Raw genomic sequence first — 17,438 nt, 5'->3', positions numbered from 1 at the left:
GTCCCATCTTCTAAGCCAGGTGGTGTAAGTCTCCCATATGTCTCTCGGGCGGGATGCTTTGCGCATGAGGTCCCAGAATGCCGCAAGCTGCTCCTGACTATAAACCACATCTTTTACCTACTTAGCAGCTCAAGGAGCCCTAGGGGCACCCCTTTGGATGGCTAGCCTGTGCTTAGCAAGTACCAGCATCATGACAACAAACAACACTTCTCGGGGAGAAGGTCCCCCACATAACCCGCCAGTGCCACTATGGGACTACACTCCAGCACCACTCCCGTGACAGTTTGTATAGTCTCATAGATCTCTTTGCAATAGTCAATTATGGGAGGACATCTCCATGCCACATGCAGAAAAGCTGCTGCTTCACGTTTACACTTCCAGCAGCGCGAATCAGGATGCAACTCCAGTTTGTATAGTGGCATGGGAGTGAGATACATCCTATGAAGGAATTTGAAGTGAATGTGTCTGAATTTATAGTTGGGGATAAGTATCTCAGCTGTGAGCTGCTGAATAACCATTGCTCATCAGTAGGTAAGTCTTCAAGATCGGCTCTCCAGTATGCAAGCGCCCTAGGGGCATCCCATGGGGTTTTTGTTTGCGTGTGTTTATCTAATATAGTGATTAGTCTGCGAGGTGACGGTGTAGCTAGTAAGTGTTTTAGCAGCTGCAATACAGCTGGGGGAGCCGGGAAGGTTGAGTGCATTTTCTTGCAGGTGGCATGGAGCTGGAAGTACAAAAACCAAGTCAGAACTGGTATCTGGGCATCCTTTTGTGACTGTGGCTGCTCTAAAAAGGTATCCTGCGGGTAGAAGTCTCCTAGGGTGGAAATGCCCATAGATTGTGCCCTTTCTAAGGAACCCCTGTCATGAAGAAAGGGAAAGTGTGGGTGGTGTGCGATTGATGTGGAGGGCGCATTAGACAGTGGAGTTCCAATACGCTTCCATAAGCCTTCCCAAGCCCAGCGCAGAGTGTCCACAGTGTTTATTTTGGTTACAGATCTATGGAATGGTTGATAAATAGCAGCATGTAGAGGAATAGGATCAGCAACTTCCGCTTCGATGGCCATGTGCAGTTAAAAGGGAATGGGATATATCCAAAAATTTAGAAATTGGGCCTGCGCACAAAGCGCTCCCATTCCACCCAGGGACAACGGGCATGTTAACAGCTCCCAGCTCACGCGGGGTTGACTGCCAGCCCACACCAAGGCAAATATAGCAGATCTTAGAAATGTAAAAAAGACTTTGGTTAACGGTATGGGTATAGTTAAGAAAAGGGGGCTTGCAAATATATAAGGTTATATCATCTGCTACATTGATATTATATGACTCCTGTCGGTGAAACCTAAGCCCCGATCATTATGTCATTGTCCAGAAAGGATGTACTTCACATTATTTTTGATGTGCTGGCAGGCGTAGTGATATAGCTCAATAGAGAATATTCTTAGGGCCTGATTACAACTTTGGCGGTCTCACCACCATACCACCATGGTGGCGGTCCCAAGAAGACCGCTGGCTCGGCTCTCTCCTGCTCTCTCTATTATGATGTTCCCTAATGGGCTGACAGTCTCTTGGTGGCGGTGTCCCGATCGAGTGATGTTTTGCTACAGGAAAGATAGGTAAATACAACATGTGTATATCTGAAACATATATATACATTTTTGTCTTCCAGGAACAAAGATACAGACAGATAAGAGGGACGCCGATGGGTACCTGCTTCGCCCCCAGCTACGCGAATTTATTCGTGGGCTGGTGGGAGAAGCAGGTAGCCTGGGCCGACGATAAGGCAGTGTGGGTGGACCATTTGATTTGTTGGAGGAGGTATATAGATGACCTCTTCCTCATTTGGAAAGGACCACAATCCTCAGCTGAGGAATACATTAAGTCCTTAAATACAAATGATCTAAATCTCAGATTTACTTATCAGATAAGCATAGATGAGGTCAGCTTTCTTGATTTAAAAGTGTTCGTAGAGTCAGGCATGATCCAAACAGCTCTCTACAGAAAGGAGACAGCAGGGAATTCTGTCCTTCATGGACGTAGTAACCATCCAAGATCCCTCATTAGTAGCATCCCCTATGGCGAGCTGTTAAGAATTAAACGGAACAGCTCCCTCGAGAGAGATTATTCTATTGCAGCAGAGGGCAGCATCAGGCGTTTTGAGTCACGCGGTTACTCAAAGAAGATTCTCACGAAAGCAAAAGGGAGAGTAGCCCAAGTTGAAAGGGAAGAACTTCTCAAGGAGAAACAGAGCAAGAACGACAAAGGTGGAAGGGGCATAATTCGGTTAATTACCAACTATTCGGTGGCAGCGAATAAGATTAGAACTATAATGCTCAGAAACTGGAATATCCTTAAATCAGACGTAGTCATTGGCAAGGAACTGTCAGATTATCCGATGATAACCTTTAGGAAAACCAAGTCCTTGAAAGATAGGTTAGTCCGGAGCCACTTGCCTAATATAAAATCTAAGAAAGAGCTACAATCTATGCATGGATCTTTCCCATGTGGGAAGTGCAAAGCCTGCAGCTCAAGCAAGAGAGTGTTGTCTTACAGTGTTCCCCATAAAATAGAGAAGATGAGAATCTCTAAATTTATTACATGTTCAACACCTTTTGTTGTCTACTGTTTGCAATGTCCCTGCGGACACCGTTACGTAGGAAGTACTACCAAGGCAGTCAAGCTAAGAATACTAGAACACCAACGTGCCATCACAAATAAAGATGATAGCTATCCGATGGCACAGCACTTCGCAACACATCATGGGAGTGACAGAAATCTCTTGTGTTTCTTTAGCTTAGACTGCATCAAACAAGATCTGAGAGGAGGAAACTACAAATGTCAATTGAGACGTTTGGAGTCTAGATACATTATAGAGCTCCAAACAAAGTCCCCGGGAGGTATGAATTCGGGGGAGGAACTGCTGTCACATCTGTAGTAGCTGAGGGTTAAGATACCTACTGACTTAATTGCCTAACTGTGGGAGAGCCTGTGCTCTCTGTGCTCATATGTTAATTTGTATATATATGTATAGGGTTGAAATTGGGAAGGTGTTGTCTTATCATTTGTTAATATACGAACAGAAATGAATTTAATTTGCTATTAGAGTTCAATTGTGTAATTCTATAAGATATACCTATCAGAGGTGTCAATAGTTCGTAATACAAAAGACAACAAACATCTAGTTTTTTCCATTAACCAATGAATTTACTTAATGTGGATATAACTGTTATGATCATTATTATTTACAGCATGAATAATCTTTAATATTATGAATGCCCATACAGGGCGAAATTGATTGGATAATGATTTAATCGACATAACAATCTAACAATGTATATAACGTTCTAAAGCACGATTTAATCTGTGTTTTACTGCTTTAAGATGGCGCTTATGATTTTGGACGTGTAGTCCTTAGTTTATGTTTTTTAATTTGCCTTTATTTGTGTGTACCTCTTGGACGCCAGTGTGAAACTGACGAAGGCAAGAGCCGACACGCGTTTTTCTTTTAAGTGCAAAATAAACCGAAGGGTTTAAACTCACTGAGAGTGCTGGGTGTTTCTGACTCTGTCAGGGGAGCTGTTATATATATATATATACATATGTATATATATATATATATATATATATATATATATATATATATATATGTTTGTTGTGCTTTGTAATATATGCAGGTCATATGTACTGTATGTTTTGTTGGATGTTAAATCTAATGAACTATAACCATGCACTACATAGGAGAAGAGACGGTGAAGCCTGCCTTAGAATTCGGCGACAACAGGTTTGCATAGCGTCATGATCTGGTGGCAGCATCACAGGAGGGTCTGGACAATGGTGTCCAAATGCCAAAGTAGGACCCCAAAACAAATGTGAGTTTTCACCTCTTTTCCTACCTTTCTCCTGAGTCGCCCATGGCATGGTCTCCACTATGAACAGCCCGGCGGTAATGCTGATCGTAATCTGGACGATGGAAAGCTTATCAGGATGCCCTCCAAGACCCCCCTCTGGCTTTCCTGCCGTCAACGTGGTAGCAGGAGTCTTGGAAGCGGTGAATCACCAGCGGCGGACATGGAGCCGAGTGCTCGCCAGGATCATAATCAGGCGTTCGGACCACCAAGACAGAGGATGGGAAGAAAAAAAGCAACGGCGGTCTCATTCCGCCAAACTTATAATCAGGCCCTTAGTGTGGACTTCCTGTCAGCCCCTTGCTCATGATTTTTTGGCTTAATGTCTATCTCATGTGGTACCTCTTGATTCAATAGTTTACCTCCTTATTCTTGTGTTTGTTCCACCCAGGAGCATTTCTGTCTCACAGTGCTCTTATTGGTGAGGGCTGACTTGAGGATAGTCTTTGTTTCTTCTCTATTCAGGATACCATGGGCATCCTTGCTCTCCACCTGCTTTCTTTTCTCTGCTTTTCCAATGTGCTCTCTTTTTATTTCCCTGCCAAATGCTCCTTACACATTACCTGACCTGTTCCTCATGTTAAAATATTATTATTACTATTGTTATTATTATTAATATTCTTTCTTCATTCATTTATTTTTTATGAGTGTCCGGCAGCTACAAAATGCTGCCAGGATGCTCGCTTTTTAAATTTTTTCTATATTTAAACTTACTAGTCTAGCACGACCATTCACAGTGTTTTAGTGGAAAAATAAAATTGGTAGATGTGCATCAACTACCTTCTTTATAAAAGGCTAAAAAAGAATTACAAGTGACATTAACCAGGTGGACTAGATCTATTGAAAACATGGAGAATAGAAAACATGGAGATCGGGCCTGTGGCGACTGGGGCTAGAATAAGGGCAGAACACTGGATACTAGTGGCGTAATACAAACCCCTGCAGCCCCTGCGGTGCAGGGTATTTCCCAACCATCTAGAGGGCCCCCAACTTTTCAAGGTGGCCCCCAATTCAGCCAAATGGCAATGAATATCTCAAAGATACGAGAGATTTCATAGCCCCTTACCACAATCTGCAGGGAAGCCCTGTCATTTGATGCTATGTCACTGTTGGAAACTCATGGTACAAGGAGGAGTTAGTGTGGGAAATGTTTCATGGCTCTAAAAGCAGAGTAAGCAGTGCCCAGTTTTCTTGCAACATCTCTGGTGTTCTAGGGTTCTCACTTCTTCGTACTAGTTTGCACTTTGCTTCCCTAATGTACTAAATTGGAATAATGGTTAACTAAAGAACTAATCGAATGGCTTGACATGGTGCATCTTTGAGAAATCTGAGAGATGCTGTGTAATACTTGTTGTTTTGATAATAATATTGTGGTCATGAAATGCATTGGAATATGGAAATGAGGATTGAGTGACAACCAGAAAGAACAGTTTGCAAAGTCCATCACTTTTGAATAGTTTAATCGTACAAATCATGTGAATGGATATGCCATTGGTATGCTATGGCTATGAGACACATTCAAACAATGAAATGACATTTGTGCCACTGATTGAAAAATTAATGTTAGGTATGCCATTTTTGGATTACGTAAATTGGAAAATTCATAAAGTAGTAATAAGGTGCTGCCATTTACTTACTGAATTACATAGATAATGACTGGATGCCATATGTCCTGAAAAAATTGCAATAGTGTAGTATGGCCTAAGGCCTGCTTTGCGTGCATGATAAGTCAGGGGAAAAGGTAGAGTTATCAACCCATGAATGAGCCAAACTGCAGAATTCGACTCGGCCACTGAAAATGGTACTCTTTTTTATAGTAGCATGTTCTGGTCTTGTGACCTCATTTCAAACTATATTTGGTGTGATCCCTGTATTTTTGTATTCGATTTTTTTGAGTGTCTTCGACGGTTTACTGTTAATTCTCGCTTTGGGAGCGGGCATACTGCTGTTAATTTGTTTACTCCAAAATGGATGGACAGGCTGTGCCCCACGACGATCTACCCCGGCTGCTCCAGCTTCGTAACCGGATGCTAGAATACTATGGATTGCTGCCTCTGGCGACTCTGAGTGAGGTGTATGATTTATCTTTCCGGTTCTCATTCTTCACTTGCGTGCAGCTTGTTTTCCATTGCCTGGATTGTGGATTTGAATGGGCCCTGGGTTTGTGTCTCTGCAACACAGTGTCTCCTGACCTGGATTTTTATCTACTAATGAGTCCCTTAGTTCCTCATGAGATAGATTGTTCTAGTTTTGGGTTTATGGCCTGTGCAGCAGCTCATGGGGTTCTAGGCAATTGGAACATTTGGACTGCTGCCAATGACTTTCTGGCGCGCAGTTATATTGAAGTAAGCCCGAGTTGTCTTCTGATGGTGCTAGAGGCTCAGGCAATCGAAGAGCATGTATGTTCATTTCCATTACTTAATTGGATGGCTGAAATGTTCATGGATGATGACAACGACTTCCTATTTCAGGCAGTTGTAACGTATGGTGCCTATACGCTGTTAGATTGAAGTGTGACTTTTTCTGCTTCATAGACACGTACTGAACTTGTGAAGATTTTTTTTCTCCCCCTGTACTGCCTTAATGTTTTTCTTACTTTTTGAAGTCTTTTTTCACATAATGGCCACCCGTGAATATTTTTACTAACTTGGTTTCAGATTTTACTCCCAATTATCATGTTTGGCAAAATTACTGAACTTGGTTCTGTCTCATTCGAATTTGAACTCTGCGTTCTAAGAATCTTGCCCCCTTTATTGTGCGTTCCCTGATCAAGGGAGGGTGTAGTATGGCCTAGGGCCTGCTTTGCGTGCATGTTATGTTAGCATGGCTTATTAGAAGTTTAAACACCATTTTACCTTTTGCTGCTTTTGCACACAACACTGCTTAGCTGTTTTTATAAGTTAGCCTTCACGAAGGTCTGCACATGAGAAAAGATGTGTTTTCGACATCTCTAGACTTACATCATGCCACTAGTCTGCACAGTGGCCGTCAAGGTTATCAAAACATGTTAGTTGTTTTTCAACATTTTCGGGTAACGTTTTCTAGACACAACATTTTGGCAGCTGTGAGCCAAGTAAGATTCTGGCGTCCTTATTATCACACACTAGCCATGATTTCAGACACTTGGAAGATTTCCGTTTCCAGGGATGCAGAGAGTCTATGCTGATCCAGATGTAATTTACTCGTACTGAGCGGAAAGGTAATGAGATCCCCCAAAATAAGCCAAAGAGACCTTCTTTAGTTTATAATACGTAGTTCCTACATACGGAGGGTGTTAAAACTAGGCGCAATAGGACCTGTTTTCACCATCATTGTAATATGATTTCTCCTTTTGTATTTTATGTCTGCTTTTGTTGGCTAAGATACTGCACATGAGATCACGTCGTTAAAATAAATATTTTAAACTTACCGTGTCTCTTATTTACTCCTGTTGTGGACTGGTATGAGAGTATAACAAAAGAGTGTTCTCACTTCCCACCATTCCTGAGATGGTCCTAAGTCGCATGTTCTAGGTTGTCTAATCATTGGTTACTTTGCTATAAGACGAAGAGCTAATGTGACACTGATGTTAGCTGGTTGGGGTTTTTCTAGGTACTGAGGTGAGTTTCTGGTACACCACAATTCACTGATGTCCTAGGTCTCTGTGCACAGTTCTGTGTATGAGCGGGATCCTTGCACCAATAGAAGGAATACTTGTTGTGTTTCAGGGACAACAGACAATCCATCTAGATAAATGCAAAGATTCTGTTTTCGGTAAGTAAACTTAATTCCCAAAACCAAAGCTTTCCATTTTTTTAAAAATAAAGAATAATTTGGGCCTGATTTATAAGTTGGTGGGAAGGGAATTCCGTTGGAGCAGCGACAGAGTTTCCCTCCACCAACATTGTTGTCCACCCACCTGATCTATATGCGGCTGGACATTAAGTTTGGCCATGGCAGAGACTACTCCATCTCCAACATGGCCAAACTTCTCTGATGGGGCTGTGTAAGAAGGGTCGTCGGAAAAATGGGTGCATGTCTACCTGCCTAATTTAGATCGGTGGACAGGTAGCCCTTTTTTACTGTCACTACCAAGCAAACCCTGGTGGTGAGGGGCGGTAAAATGTAAATGATGCAACAGTGATATGTATTGCCATGATCCACCGTCATGGTGGTTCCTGCCAATGCTTTACAAATTACCACCAGCTTGACTGTTATTTAAAAGTTTAGCGGGCAGTCCTTCCACCATGGGAACAGAATAATTTACTCCGTCCCCCCTGGTGGAACAATGGGCCGTCTGTTAACATATAAATCGTCCCCTTTGCCTGGAAATGCAATATTTTCATTTTTAGTGCATACATCTTTCATTACCATTTTTGTTACTATCCAGAAGCTCTCACATTCACTACTGGCTTATTTGGACAGATTCTGCCGTTTACTTGCATTTATCATGCAACAGATACCCATGGAAATGTGAAAAACACCCAAACTATGGCCAAGATGTCACCAAGAATGCCCGCAAAATACAAAGGATGGACCAACTTTATGACAAGAATAACCAGAATGGTAGCATGACTGCCCGCAATGTTTTAAGGCTAGGCATCCAATGTTCTAAGCATAGCCACAATGCCATCAGGGTAGTTCACAATTTGGCCACCATTTTACAGTGGGTAGTCAGATTGCCTCTGTAAATGCCCACAACACAGCTCATTATTTTACCGTGGATATTCAGAATGCCATCAGAAATGCCCAAATTATGTCGGTTAGGAATTATTATCATGCCTGAATTGTCAGGGGTAGCCTGTTGATCCCAATTTGCCAGGGTCACAAGGACTGTGGCTCACCATTATGCTGGTACGCCCTCCCCTGGCAGCCAAACAGACAAACAAACAGACACACACAAACACACACAGACATATACACATAGGGGATGCACTTTACCACAAACTCACAAACACTTGCACTCTACTGCCAGACTCAGCAGCAAGATAGAAAAACACTGGTCTGCCAATATCCTCACCACTCCCTATGAGAGATGAGGTTCTACCAGATGCATCCCTGCAGAGAAGCTGTGCCTGGATTGAGAATCCAAGATTGAAGACAGCAGAATCTCATTCATGAAGTAGACTGATAAATATAAAATAATTTTCTTGATAGTTGCTCAATTTGTCTTAACGCCCTCTACCCTTTCATTCATCTCTGCATTTAGCATTTTTTCAATACATGTGGAGCACCATCATTTATTGTGCGGACACTTTGTATGCAACATGTATACTCAATGTTTGCAACTGCATTAATCTGCGCGCATTTTATGAATCAATTACAGTAAGTGGCTGCATATTTGTTTTAACGAGAACCACCTATATACTTAGATGAAATATATTAAATGTATTCTTCATGAAAGAAAATGTATGCCTTTCTTAGTTTCCATTTGATATAATTATTTGTGCTAACTGCATTCATTCAGAACCTGATTAAATCTAGTATTGGCCTAACTTGTAACCAGGCCTCAGTGCACACGTTATGCTTTATAAAATGTTTTGCAATTATCTTATGTTCCTTTTCTTCGTAGGTGTCTTATCTGTGTCCTTGCCAGCTTAGAATAGATCAATTGTTCATTGTATAAGAATGATAACTGATCTTTCTAATTTACTTTTGGCTTCAGATATGGAGACTGAGACAGCAGGAGACACCATCCTGTCCCTGGCGGACAAGACTGATATTACATCTAAGGTCGTACACATGATTGCTGGGAATCTAGGGACTCTACCTGTTCGTCAAGGACACTGCCTTTTCATTGGTTTGTTCAGTGGAAAATGATAAGGAGAAGCCTTCTAGTATCTTCTCTAATATACTTTTTATAATAGCAGACCAGACCCTACCCTGACTTAGCTAAAAGAAGGCCTCTTCTCGACTCTGCTGATATTGCAACATTAAATACTTTATTTGGAATAGGAAAGTTCCTTTTATGGAACCTGCTTAGGTCATATTTTGCTTGCTGTATGTTATTCTGTTTTGCATATTGTTTCTAAGTCATATATACATTCAGACTGCATGAACATTTAAACATGTATGTTCTTATCAATTTCTTCTATCAATTTTGCCGATTCACTAGATATGTAACTTGAACTAAATTTGTTCATAAAGACCTTAAGGTATGGGCACCATCATCTGCGTCATTTCTATGAAGCCATATTTGTTTTACTATACTTGCAATGTATTTCTGATGTTATCTTCTTTATTACACTTCAAGTCGACAATCAAAGGTCCATACGACCAGTGGGGGATTTTGTTTGATGACTTCACTGAGAAGTTGTGATTCAAGGAACCCAGCCCTATCATATGTGTATTTATTTATATGGCAACATCTCCCTGTCATGCTTCCGTAGTGTACTGCAGGCCAAAACCTCTGACCACAGCTTTCATTTTACCCAGTGAACATTTTCCTCGTAGAAGCTTACATTATTTGTTCAACCTCGGTGTTGCTGTGTTCTCTATTCTAACTCTTTGGTCCGCAGGTCCCTGAGTGTTCATAACACTTCCTGAGGTGCTTTGCGACTGTCTAGAAAAGAAATAATATTAGTACAGTTATAAAGTATATATACATACCAATGAAAAATGTGTAATTAAAAAATGAAAAACACTCTGTAAATGTGATGGAATTGTAAATTGGAGTCTTAACATTAAGCTGGTATTCTTAGCTTGATTTCAAGAAACAGAGCAAGTGCAGCACACAGTAGTACGGATGATTAGTGGCCTCAATTGAAGCACTACTATGCTCCAACAAAAAGAAAATATGCATTAGGAGCAAAAAAGAGAAAGTTATATGGTGGAGCCTAGAACATTGTTTTGTCTTTTTGAAAAAGAAAACAAAATCTGAAAAACTCCAACGTTTCGCATTAAAATTCATATTTCGATTTTTGTTTGTACTTTGAAGAAATATTTAATAATTTGAGTATTTGAATGATGTGCAGTTTTTTTTGTAGTTTTGTGTATTTTATTGAGGTTCACATCCTAGAAATTGCTTAGGCAGACCTCTCACACTTCTGATAGTGGTTCAGTGGTGGTTGGCAGATGTCAAAAGAATAAGAACTGCTGCTTTACAGGACTATCACTCATACATTGAACATGAGTTGGAAATGTAACTGGCCCTGCAACATTTGCTTTGCATTTATCATAAATATTATGCACTCTTCTCTTCTCCTTCCAGTGAAGACCCCTCATTTATGAAGAGAGTTGTGTAGGCATTCTCCCTTTGCATGAGGTGGTGATTCTAACATGATGAGAGAGTGAGTTCGAGCGGTGAGGGCTCTTACTATTGTCGCGGACACTAGGTCTGTGTTTTTTTAATGTTGAGAGGGAACAATTCACCATATGAATTATGGTTTAGTGTATTTTGTTTCTTTCCCTGAGCGGTGCCTCCTTTGTCCTGAGCTGTTGCCAGGTGGGGTGAGGTTTTTTCTCCATACTCTTGAGGTAAGGCTCGATGGATTTTCTAAGCCTACTTTGAAGGCTCATCTGATAGCTAATTTTAGCTACATAGATTACTAAAGACAAATAATACTGTTATCCAAAACTCTAGTATGTACCTCTTGTATCTCTTATAGATTTTTCGAGAGGCTCGAGGAATGTTGACTGTGAGAAAATTGGTACACACAGTGTATCCTTTACGTTGTTTACTTTTTGAGTTTATATCACTTTATATCGCAGTAGCATTTAATATCCATTAGGTCCTGACGAAAGCACTGGGTGTAGTTTTACCTTAGGGTGCTGAAACATGTTGACCGATGATTACTAGCAGACGGCTATTTATTGAAACTGCCCTATTGCACTGTTTTTAACTTTTGTTCGTATCAGACATGAATAAAGTTGGAGTCTGATTACGCTTCAATTTTAGATTTCACATTATATTTTTGCACTGCACTTTTCTTTCCCATATACTCGTTACATCATATCTGCTCACATCTGTACCCATAACTTTGAAAACATTCTTGGGCTCCTCCATCACTAGGGTGGAGTGTCAGCCCTATTAAAGGAGACCCAGATGATGAAGCATGTCACCTGGAATGGTGAGTGATGGGAATCCATACAAATTATGTGCATTTTTGTAGAGCTGTGGTTATTTCAGATATTCTTTGTTCGTTTGCCTTTAGACCTCGGGGTACATATGGTGTATTCACTTTTACTGTTCTCCAGATAGAGCACAGCACAATTGCACAGAGAATTAGTGCACATATTCTCTACAGCAAGATGTTGTGTGTTCCTACTACAACAACTTAATCTCCTTCATACAAACTCATTGTGACGAGTAGGTCAGGATCACTGGTATGTCTTTACCTTAAGATTCTCAGCCCCAATTAAATTATCACTCTCAGATATATTTTATTTGCCCTCGTGCCCTTTACAGTCATTAGTATCCATGCATCATCAGGCACCCTGCCATCCCCACATTTGAGTCGATCCGCATTTCATCTCCAAGTCACCAAATTCGACCTTAGCCAATATTCTCTTCATATGTCCTTCGGACATTTACAGAATGCCATTTAGGTTGAAAAGTGGCTCTCAATGTCAGAAAGGTAGAGGTTGACAAGCAACCTTTGTTTTTCTTGCTGACCTATGGTGCTCCTTCCCTGGGAAAACCTCAGCCCTTTGTCCGGATCATCTGAAAGTGTAAAAAATGACAACGCTCCATGTTTCTCCAGCTGCTGGGAAAGTAACTCCTAGTTACATCTGTAGCCTTGACTCTTGATTCATCGGGGTAGTCTTTTAGTGAGCAGGTCTCTTTCAGTCAGGGCTACTGCAAAGTCCAGTCTTCATTAATCAGTAGGTCCTTGTTGGATTTAATAGCCCATCTGCTTTTTGTCTGTTAGCACTGTGCTCAGATGCTGCATTATCAAATTTAAGATACATTAAGCACAATGGTTCTGTTGGTCTCATTCATAAGTTACCATGAAGGTAAGGTACAAGGATTCGCTCAAGCCTTGATATCTCCAATGATTTCCAGTATTTATTCTCCTTATATGTATTCCATAAATTGAAATGGTGCAGATGGTGCAGTGCTCATAAGTGCAGTAATGTGAATAGTAAACTATGATACTTATATACAATAGGTATATCCACAAGTCTATACAATGCACAGTTCAGTGTAAATACCGATTTCTGTATTGAATCTTGTGTATACTGAATAATTCCTAATGCAGTGTTGTCGTTTCGTCCCATACTCTAATTTCAGTGGGTCTCTTCAGGACATGACATGTCACCTGGTATAACATCCTAATTATGTGTCTAGACTCTGAGCTCAGTAATTGGCTCACCAAAATAACAACTTGAGTTTAGACACATCCCCAGCCTAATTGGGATCCTTCAATCACTGAGCATTCCAGTGTGACAGCCCGTCAATGCCTTCTGATCTGGTGCAAACCTCTCTCCATTGGAGATTTCAAGGCTTGAATGTATCCTTGTGACTTAACTCCATGGTAACTTATGAATTAGTCCAATGGAACCATTGTGCTTTACTATGTTATACCCAGGGTTCCAGTTACAGGCAAAACGTTTGTGTTCCTGTCTATTTTATTTATCAAATTTAAGATCACCAGTGTTTGGAAGCACCATAGTTCAACTAAAAATAGTTTTGCCTCAAAACAATAATCAGCTACAACACACCACCAAAGACCATAGAATACATTGGTATTTTAGCAATTTATCCCAATCTAATGCTATATAATGTTTTGTTCAGAGCATTTGTATGGCACAACCTTCCATTAGTGTGGAATGCTAGAGTCTTTTAAATCTAATTACCAGTGACGTATGATTGTATATGATGGTTTTTGTTTGTGTTAATTTATGAATGGTTAATGCAATTTTTTTAAAGAACTGGTTTATTTATTGTTAACTGGGCGATGCAAAAGTTCCCACCAGACATTTTCACTTTCATCTTTAATAAGGAATGACATTTCATGTAGAAAAACACAAATAGAAAAAAATTGGCAAGCATTGTTGTGCCAAGATGTTGAGAGAGCAGGGCTTTCTATATCTCAATCTTCGGGTATAATCATTAAATAACCCCTGGCACTGGTCGCGTGGACCATTGTTTATCCATGAAAGGAAAAGAGGGGCAATCATCTACATAATTAATGCATCATTAAAGACTTTTAATTCAGTCAGTAAAGTGAGTTCAAATGATTTAAAGGGTTTTTATTTCAAATCTTTTAACTTTTCCTTTATTTATTCATTAGCCATGCAGTTTTAGAATTCAGCATTAAAAGTTAATATAATCCATCAATCAATATCTGATTATAAAATATAACAACATATTAGTTAAAATGATAGCCAGTATAGAAATATTACAACAAGCGTGTTCCATACAGGAAAAGGCATCAGTTCAGAAACCCAAAAAAGAGTTCAGAGGAGAGTGAAAACTATGCGCAAGCATAAAGCTTTTTGCAGAGCAGACTGGAAAGTATTCACAGTCATAAATCAGCAGACATACAGAATTAGGCTAAATAACTTCCTACATAGAGAAGTCTAGAAGATCAGAGACGATTACATTGTGGAACGAGACTACACTACTCTACGAAGACGCACGAATATAAACACTATGGGGCATATTTACGAGTTCTGGCGCATCTCTGCATATCAGCAGAGATGCGCCAGAACAAATGCATCACGCAAAACTACCCTTGCGTCACGGCAGATGCGCCCCATTTACAATGCGGCGCGCCGTGGCGCAAGGGTAGGCAGATGCGTGACGCATCTTGTGACGTAAGGGCGGCGCATTGCTGGAGTCGCGTCGCAAGTGCGACGCAACTTCAGCAATGCTCAGGGCCGCCCAATACTTAACATTCTGCATCAGTCCTTACGCCTGCTTCAAGCAGGCGTAAGGAATTTACGTAGCAGCATCGCGGAAGTGCCTGCGTGAAATCTTGTAGATTTCACGCAGGCACTTTTGCAAGGCGCACAGGCGCCGGAACGCCCACCCTGCGTGGGAACGCCCCCATTGTGGCGCTGGGCTTTATAACCTGACGCATCTCCCGAGATGCGTCACGTTGTAAATGCCTCGCAGGGATGCACCACGTTTACGCCGCTGTTGCATCACGCAAAGCGGCGTAAACGTGGCGCAAGGGGCTTGTAAATCTGCCCCTATAATTCTATGTTGCTCCATTATTTTCTTTTGTCTTCTTCATCCACCAATAGGATAACCTCAGGCTCGTGGGAAACTTCCCATTTTCTCATCAAAACATAATAGTCTTTCAGAAATCTCTCCTTGGAAAGTTACAACATTGCTGTGTCACTTTTCGTCTACCCCCAATGAGAACCTTTCTATAAGTTGTCTAATACAAAACAAGTGTCTGTACACTAGCTAATATTAGGCTTCTGAAGTTGTAACATCTGCAGCCAAAGGAAGAAACATTTCTTGCAAAAACAGCTATTCAATGTGAAAAACAGGCCTTTCAGGGTTAATGCATTATTTTCCATTCAACATGCCACCGCACTTAATTCAGCATTTTATTTACGTGCAGCCCTATCATTTAAGTATGGTTACCCATAAACATTTTCCATTTAGCATATGCTCTATTTAATTGTAAGCTTGCGCACATTATTTATAAAGTATTTTAATAGCATATTAATTTGGGGCAGCAATGTATTCTGTTTCTCTCGGTTGGCTAGACAGAGACATCAGCATGGATTTGATTGGATAGGAGGCCTTTTATTTTCGGTTGTAACCTATCTTTTATATGAACCATTTAAAATGAACCTCGAACCAATTTAGCTTTCATAGTTATAGGGTACAGTGGTCCTTCCAGGCTCCTCTCCAACAGCTGCAGAAGTTGCAACCATACGAGGAAGAGGTGTCCCAATCGTGGGCCCAATACAATGGAACTTCTATTTTCTATTTTCAGTGCAATTTATTTTCTTTCAATTTGATATAGGCTACATTTCCTTTTTCAGTGTTTCGTGAAATACACGCATTATAAGTCAACTGTCCTACTCTAAAACCATAACATAATTTGAGCGTTTTACTGTTGGCAGAGCTACCGACTTTTTAATAAATAGACATGACATTTTTGGAAACACTTTCAACTCCCGAAATCATCCTAACGCGTCTCACTCCAGCAGCCTAACTATATGCACGAATTCAAAATGTCTATATTAATAATATCCTGAATGTCAGTCATCCACAGATTGACAGATTAACAAACTGGCGTAATATCTGTATATGACAAGAACATTGGAAGAACATTTCTGAAAATATAAAATGATTTCAGGTCAGTGCAAACTTTCTGTATTTCGTTGCTTACTTTTCTACCACAGTACATTGGCTTAAGATGTAACAATAAGAGTTGGATTCAACATTAGCATCACAGGGATTCAAATTGACCTGTTCTGTATATTTTTTCCAGTGTTTCTTTCACCTACTAGTTTACTCTTTGGAACAGATGCTATAAACAACGGAAAAATGGCACAATGTGTGGAAAAAAGCAGTCATTTGCATCCAATAAGTCTCGCTATCTGAAGATGTTATCGGAAATATAAATTCAAGGTTTATAACCTAAGTAGGGGAAGTGTAAAGTTTATGACTAAGATATTGCTGCTCCATGAAGCACGACCTTAACTTACCCCGAATACTTTGTACCACTGTACGTTGAAACTCCAACTCACAGCTTGAAATCTTCACTTTAAAGTGTACCAAATGAGCTGCCTCAGACCACGTGGAGAAGTGTGTACTTATTACAACCTAAATTGTTGCTTAACAAGGCGTATAATCCTACCTACCACACAGTTATTTAGTCGGTTGCTCTGTCAAAAATTCTGTCTTCCCACGATTAACACAATTTGAATGTTTGGATATTTATTTGGAACATTTTTAAATTCAATCAGACACATTGATTTCACAGTTTTACCACGTTTGCCACTAAGAGATTTGAATCTAAAACTTATTTTAAAACAATAAATAGCCTTCTATGTGCTATTTTGCATGTGTTCCTCGTGTGAGCCTGAAACATCCCTGATATATATATATTTTTACCCATTAATTCAAGCAGCTCTTCCTCTCAAACAGCTCCTGGCAATTTAAAGTGGGTTTCTTGGACTTGAGCTCTCTGCAGAGTCATCTCCAAACTGTTTTGCCTTAAACCGCCCTGTTTTCTGCACCCGTTTTTTTGTTAGCTGTAGGACTCTGCGCATTTTACCGCTGCTAGCCAGTGTTAACGAGCTTGGAGTTCTCTCCTTTAAACATGGTAACATTGGAATATACCCATCTGTGCAGGAGGTCGTTCATTAGCTAAATAACTAAGAACCTCATCTGTTACAACTGGATCTGATGGGGCATAAAGTTATTCATAGAAAGACGCAAATTGTTCCAGTATCGTGTGGGTTTCCATATAAAGAGCATTATTCGCACCTTTAATTGCAGTACTTCTCTTTTAGCCTTATATCAGTGGTTTTATAAGCTAATACCCTGCCTACCTGTTCACTATATTCATTTTGTGCCGAGCAAAATATATTGTAGGCAATTGCCACTCTCTCCTTAAAAGCCCCTAGCACTGATTCTTTT

The 17,438-nt window shown here is 40.4% G+C and overlaps 1 long non-coding RNA gene across 1 annotated transcript in view; it reads left to right on the top strand.

Annotated features, from left to right (window-relative positions):
• The window catches only part of LOC144827196 (uncharacterized), a 170,347-nt gene extending 159,509 nt beyond the window's left edge, over positions 1–10,838 (top strand). Inside the window, exon 3 of the long non-coding RNA XR_013610073.1 lies at positions 9,549–10,838. This is a non-coding gene — a long non-coding RNA (uncharacterized LOC144827196). The remainder of the gene's footprint in view (positions 1–9,548) is intronic.
• The last annotated feature ends 6,600 nt before the right edge of the window (positions 10,839–17,438 follow it).

This window comes from Lissotriton helveticus, chromosome 4_1 (assembly GCF_964261635.1).
Source record: "Lissotriton helveticus chromosome 4_1, aLisHel1.1, whole genome shotgun sequence".
Lineage (NCBI taxonomy): Eukaryota > Metazoa > Chordata > Amphibia > Caudata > Salamandridae > Lissotriton > Lissotriton helveticus.
Note: the sequence above shows the minus strand (reverse complement) of the source record. Positions and strands in the feature narration are given on the sequence as shown.